We start from the raw sequence: 7,445 nt of genomic DNA, 5'->3' as shown, positions 1-7,445 counted from the left end.
GTGAGAGAGAGACAGAGACAGAGAGAAAGGTCTTCCTTTTGCCATTGGTTCACCCTCCAATGGCCGCCGCGGCTGGTGCGCTGCGGCCAGCGCACCACGCTGATCCGAAGCCAGGAGCCAGGTGTTTCTCCTGGTCTCCCATGGGGTGCAGGGTCCAAGCACTTGGACCATCCTCCACTGCACTCCTGGGCCACAGCAGAGAGCTGGCCTGGAAGAGGAGCAACCGGAACAGAATCCGGCGCCCCGACTGGGACTAGAACCCGGTGTGCCGGCGTCGCTAGGCGGAGGATTAGCCTAGTGAGCCGTGGCGCTGGCTGATTTCTCTTTAAAATCTCAATTTCATGGGAAAAACATTCACTCATGTCATATGGATTTCTTTAGTTTGTGGATTTGCTTCTGATTACTTCTATAATTCTATGATCAGGTTTTTGAATTCCATTTCTGGTATTTATTCAATCTCTTCATTTTCACATTTTAGTAATAAAGTGCTATTGGTAATAAAGTGCTATTTAGTAATAAAGTGCTATCTTCCTTTGGAGATGTCATGATGTCTTCCTTATTCTAGTTACTTGAGTTGCTGCATTTATTTTTGGGCATTTATGGAGATACTTCTTGATTTTTTATTTTATTTCCTGTGATTGCTTTTATCTTTGAACTATGCCTCCAAGGATTAGTGGAGTATCTGCTGGTCCAGTAAATACCCTGAGGCATGTGGTTGATATGGCCAGAGGGCTCTGTTACTGTGCTCTAGGGTGAGGGGAATATGCAAGGTGACACCCAAACCTGGTGTGGGTAAATCTCTATTTTTATCAGAAGGGAAGAAGGCTTTTCCTCTGTTGGTATAGTCTTATGCTCATCTTCTCTCCTACAAGGAGACCAATAGCTGATCACTAGCCTTGGTGGGAATAATATTCTTTTCGCACTGCCACAAGAACCACACAAAGGATCTGTGTAGTCCTCAGCGCAAGCATGGATCCTGTAGCAATGACCTTCGCCAGGGAATCAGGGAGCTCCAAGCATGTGGAGTCACCCAGTCATTGCCCAAAAACCCAGCCACACCTTGAGCCCTACCACACAGCCACAGTGTTTCCACAGTCCAGCACATAAGTATCCCATAGTCACAAGCATCCAGCCATCTGTCAATTCTCTCAGCCAGACTCGGGCGTCTCTGCTTGGCTGGTTGCTGGGTATAGGAACATGAGCTGGAAATGTGTGTCCAAATTAGTGCTTCTCCTCACCCCCATTAGTTAGAGAATGCTGGTGCCAGGAGGTCAGGGAAAGAGAAACATGGATCCATTTCTTTTTCCTTCTAGGTAAGCAGGTACACTGTCCCCCACAGAGCTCCATGCCATACTCATGCCAGGCTCTTCCCTCAACTTTATCACTAGTGATTTGGGCTACTGCAGTCTAGTCTCATCTCACTCTCCAAAGCTGGTACTGAGGCTCTTGGTTGCTGGGGTCCTGAACTGTATACGTCTACACTCTGCACGTAGATCCACAGTGTCCCTCTAATTTGTGTGGAGTTTAATCTGGCACTTTCTCCCTAACTCTTCCCTGAGATTGGACTCTTCTCTACTTTTTTTTTTTATCTTCTCCTAGACCAGGATAGTAAGCTCCATCCCTATTTTGTCTCCTCATCCACTTCTTAAGTTTTTTTTTTTTTTTTTTTTTTTTTTTTTTTTATCCCATTTATATATTTGAGAGACAGAAACAGAAAAATAGAGTGCTGCCATCTGCTGGTTTACTCCCGAAAGCCCACAATGGTTGTGGCTGTAGACTAGAGCTCAGATCTCAATCAAGGCCTCCCAGATGATTGGCTGGAACTCAATTGCTAGTGTTATTACTGCTGCCTTTCCAGATCCTACAATATCAGGAAGCTGGAGTCAGGAGCCAGACCCAGGACTTGAACCCAAGTACTCCAAGGTGGAACATGGGAATCTTAAAGCATCATCTTTACTGCTTGGTTAAACATTGACCTCTCCTGAATTATACTTTAACTTTGACTGTGTCTTCATATTAATAATAGGTGATTAATTATGCACCCCAATTGCATCAGCAAAAGAACATTTTCAGTGAGAGATGATCAGGGGGTAGGTGAGAGATTAGAGGAATAATACTGTGCTCTTCAACTGCCAAATGCCACAGAAGAACTTTTTAGCTTATTAAACTTGCTGAGATCTTTGAACTCTGGTATATAATATGAACTTCAGATTTTCGGAGATATTTTCCAATAGGAAAGTCCATAGTATTTTTTTTTTTATTTGACAGATACAGTTAGACAGTGAGAGAGAGAGACAGAGAGAAAGGTCTTCCTTCCGTTGGTTCACCCCCTAAATGGCCGCTACAGCCGGAACTACGCCTATCCGAAACCAGGAGCCAGGTGCTTCCTCCATGTCTCCCACATGGGTGCAGGGCCCAAGCACTTGGGCCATCCTCCGCTGCCCTCCCAGGCCACAGCAGAGAGCTGGGGAAAGTCCGTAGTATTAATCAGTTCTTACAGTATAACATCATCTCAAAAATTAGCCAACCTTGAGTTGTAAGATGATAGATGTCAAGAGTTTAGTTTACTGATGAAATGGAAACAGTCTGTCTTTAAATAATATACTGGTGTGGGGAGCAACCCGGACTGGACTAAGTTACTGGAATTAGGACTTATTCTATGCATCTGCTCTCCCACAATATGGCGCTGAGAAGGGAAAAACAGCTTCTACGCAGCTGCCTCCAGTTCAACCAATAAACTGTAGGACCTGCTCCTGATTGGAGGAGGGCAGCGTACTCAGCGTGTGGGTAGCAGAGTTGGGATTGGTGGAAGAGGACTATAAAGGAGGAGAGAGACGGCATGCACCAGGAACATCTAAGAGGAACATCTAAGAGGAACATCTAAGGGGAACACCTAAGGGGAACACCTGTGCAGCCCCCGAGAGAGCCGGCCGGCGGTGTGCCGCTCCCCCGCAGAAGTGGGGAATGTGGCAGGGGGAACCGCCCTTCCACGGAGGTGGAAGGGTTGGTAGCCAACCCAGGAAGAACCAGCAGCAAACCCAGGAAGGGCCGAGCAGACGAAAGAACAGCGCAGGGTCCTGTGTCGTTCCTCCACGAAGAGGGGGAGCGACATAATGGTGCTGTGACTCGGATATGAAGCCTAGGCAGGGCTTAGTGTCGCTCCTCCATGAAGAGGGGGAGCGACATACTGGTATTGAATAGAGCAGAACTAAAAAATTGTATTCATTCTAAATTTTTGGTGAGAAAAATGGTTTTACATTCTTCAAAATGTTTATTGGGGGCCAGTGCTGTGCTGTAGTGGGTAAGCCTCAGCCTGTGATGCCGGCATCCCATTTTGGTGCCAGTTTGTGTCCTGGCTGCTTCACTTCTATCCAACTCCCTGCTACTGTGCCTGGGAAAGCAGTAGAAGGTGACCCAAGTGCTTGGGCCCCTTCACTTGCGTGGCAGACCTGGAAGAAACTACTGGCTCCTGGCTTCAGATCAGCTTAGCTCTGGCCATTGTGGCCATTTTGGGAGTGAACAATTGGGTTAAAGACCTTTCTCTGTCTGTAACTCTACCTTCAATTAAATAAATAAATCTTTCAAAATAAATAAAATACTTATTAGGGTGGGCATTTTCCCTAGAAGTTAAGATGTTGGTTAGGACTCCCATATCCCACATCAGAGTGCCTGCGTTTGATCCCTGGTTCTGTTTCCTAACTCTAGCTTCCTGCTAATTCAGATCGTGGAAGACAGCAGTGATGACCCAGATTGAGTTTTGGGTTTCAGCCTAGCACAGCCCTAGATGTTAATGGAATTTGGGAGTGAACCATCAGGTGGAAGTGCTCACTCTCTCCTCTCCCCACCCCCATCTCTAAAAGTTAATTAAACATTTATTAGATACTCTAGGACTGATATATTAGGAATTGAATTTATTCTCTTATAAGGCAAAAACTTAGAAAAAAACCAAAAGAGATAATGGTTTTGATGACATTGGACATCAGGTTAAAAATTACACTGATCCCTGAGAAGTCTGAAAACAAATGAGATTATGTTCTGTGTTGTCTTTTGTTTTTATTGCCTTGAGTTTCCAAGCCATAGTAAAGGGAGAGGGAACCCGGGTAGAGTCAGCAAGACTCCCTGAATTTTGGAGAAGGAACCTATAGTACAAGAACAACATGATCTGAGTTTGTAGCAGAGTAATGGAGAGGGAGTTGCTATGATGGCCACAATCTAGGATATCTGCAGAGGGTCTCATCAAGTGTTCCTCAGAGTACTGACCAGTACTTGTATGTGAGTAAACCACCCAAGACAATGAAAAAAACCTCTAAGAGGATTAGAGGAAACAATGCTCACACATCATTCAGGTCCAGGAATAGTGAATTTTCCCACCAAGAAGGCTGCCAAAAGCTTATAATTCATATGGTCAAAGTGTGTTACTCAAGAAGATTTGCCTCAGAAGTGGGGAAAATTAGCCCTAGATTGAGGATTGCAAAGCCTACCTGTGGGGAGGAGGGAGAGTTAGTGATTGTGACAAAAGCATAAAAGGACTTCTGATATACTCAGTGACATTCTGTTTATTAACTTGAGATATAGTGCAAGTATTGTGATAGAACCAAGCTGAATATTTTAATTTTTAAGGTGAGGATAATTGAGATAAACATGCATCTTTGAGAAGTTAAATAAGAACAAGCAAAACCAATGAAACTATAGGAAGGAAATAAGAAAGATAAAGGCACACATAAAATAGAGGATTGACAAAGAGACAAAGAGGGCATGCACATTAATTGGTATGAGGAATGCAAAATATATGTTAACTACAGCCAGTGAAAACACAAAATAACAAAGGGACATTGGATCAAGTTGGTGACCATAAATTTGAAAATTGAAATGAAAAGGGCCAGTGCCATGGCTCAATAGGCTAATCCTCCACCTGCAGCACCAGCACACCAGGTTCTAGTCCAGGTCAGGGTGCCGGATTCTGTCCCGGTTGCCCCTCTTCCAGGCCAGCTCTCTGCTGTGGCCCAGGAGTGCAGTGGAGGATGGCCCAAGTGCTTGGGCCCTGCACCCCATGGGAGACCAGGAGAAGTACCTGGCTCCTGGCTTTGGATCAGTGCGGTGCGCCGACCACAGCGGCCATTGGAGGGTGAACCAATGGCAAAGGAAGACCTTTCTCTATCTCTGTCTCTCTCTCTCACTGTCCACTCTGCCTGTCAAAAAATAAAAAATAAATAAAAATAAAAAATAAAAGGCTTGAAAATTATAACAGGTTGAATGATTTCAGTTTTATATGTCCAAATAATTTCCTGCTTCTAATTAAATGTAAGATTTTAGGGTGAGATCAGATTAGATGCCTAAGGAAGAAAGATATTTTTAATTCTCTTTTACAATCTCCAGTGCTCTCCAAAAAAGTTCACAAAAACTAAGGAAATTCTGAGATTGTGGAAAAAATGACATGGAAGGTAATTTCTAAAATGGTCCTCAAAGATCTCTGTCCCATGATATTCACTCCCTGGGTAACTTCTGTTTTCGTGGGCTGCACCCAGTTAGTTGCTTTCCTCAAATAAAATATAGCAAAAGTGATGGGACATCACTTCCGAGATTAGGTTGTAAAAAAATCTGACTTTGATGTCGCTTGTACTTTCTCACCCTGATATAGCGAGTTTCTATCTTGTGAGCTGCCTCAGAGAGAGGCCCAAATGGCAAGGAACTAAGGGAGACCCACAGGCAACAGGCAGAGAAGAACCAATCCCTGAGGGCAACAATGTGAGTGGGCTTATAAACAGATCCTGCCCTAGTCAGGTCTTTAGATGAGTACAGCCTGAGCTGATGCATTGTAAATTTGTGAGATAAGACACCCAGCTAATCTCTGCTTGGATTCCTATTCAATAAATGCTATGAAATAATACATTTTTAAGGTTTATTTATCTATTTGAAAGGCAGAGTTACAGAGGCAGAGAGGTAGAGAGTGAGAGAGATCTTCCATCGCTGGTCTACTTCCCAAATGGCTGCAACTGTTACCGGTGAATGGCAAGGTTCTTGTCCTTGCACAAGAAAGAATTCAGGTGTGAGACAGAGTAGTGGAAAGTAAAATAGCAAAGTTTATTAGGGAAGGGACATCTGTAACAACAGATGGACACCTCTCCAGATGGAACTTGAGAGAGAGTGCCCAGTCACTCAGACTGGGGGAGAGCGAGGTTACATGGTTGAGTGGAGAGAATACACCTGCCCAGGCGGGTGGCTCAGCAGAGAGGCAGAGAACTGAGCATGCAGTCCAGTTGAGGGTGGGGGGGTGGGGGGTGGTTAAAGGGATAGGTCTTTGTTTTCTCACATCTCCTCCTCAAACAAAAGACTTTTTGGATGTAAATACTAAAAATTTCCTCATCTCACGCCCCCCCCCATTAGAGGAAGGATGGGCAGGACCCCCTGACCCCCTGGAGGATCCTCCAGGAGCAGGATATTTGAAATGCAGATATCAGGCAGAAGGGCAGGGACCCCCACCTGGCAGGTTATCGGGTAGGAGGTGCAGGGCAGGATATAGATAAGGTTATTGGGACGACTTTGAGCTCCATATGCTGGACATGGATGTCTTCTTAGACCTTTGTCATACACACATAAGCTCATATCTGACTTCCTACCTAACACAACCACCAGAGCTGGGCCCACCTGAAGCCAGGTGCCAGGACCTTCATCTTGGTCTCCCGTGCAGGAGCAGGGGCCCAAGGATTTGGGCCATCTTTTACTGATCTCCCAGGCAATAGCATAGAGTTAGATAGGAAGTGGAGTAGCTGAGACTCAAACCAGCACCCATATGGGATGCCAGCACTGCAGGCAGTGGCTTTACCAGCTATGCCACAACACCAACCCCTAAATGTTGTTTTGGGGCACCAAGGTTTAGGGTAAAATTTTACACAGCAATAAATAACTAATGTAGAAGGAGACCTCAGAAATTTGCTAAAAATGTCATCTCTTAGCAGAGCAAGGCTTCTAAATACTGTAGATACAAGACATTAATAGAATTAGGAGGCAATATGGAGAAATCTTCAGTGAGCCTTCAGAGATTTCTGACAGTTCTCACTCATTCTACTTGTTGTTGGCATCTGCCATAAAGTATTGTCACTAACTTCCTGTGCATCATAAAATAACAATGTCAGAACCAATTTTCTCAAGTCTTGCTATAAAACTATCCCATGGATATCAGTTACAGAAGCAGCAGCTGACATATCAACAGGGAATGTAGCAATCAAGAATTGCTTGTGTCATTTTTAGCAAATTTCACATTTAACACGAGAGACAACAGGTAGGGTCCTATCAAAAAATGCCCATGTGTGCTAATGAAGACAAAAATCATCCTTGTCTTCTTACTGAAAGAACAGAAATTTCAAATTTATACAAATTGAAAAAAATCATCTAACATACACAAACACATTTGTGTATGAATGTGGGTGTGTGCAAGTATATACATT

The sequence above is a fragment of the Oryctolagus cuniculus genome, chromosome X (genome assembly GCF_964237555.1).
Source record: "Oryctolagus cuniculus chromosome X, mOryCun1.1, whole genome shotgun sequence".
Lineage (NCBI taxonomy): Eukaryota > Metazoa > Chordata > Mammalia > Lagomorpha > Leporidae > Oryctolagus > Oryctolagus cuniculus.
Note: the sequence above shows the minus strand (reverse complement) of the source record.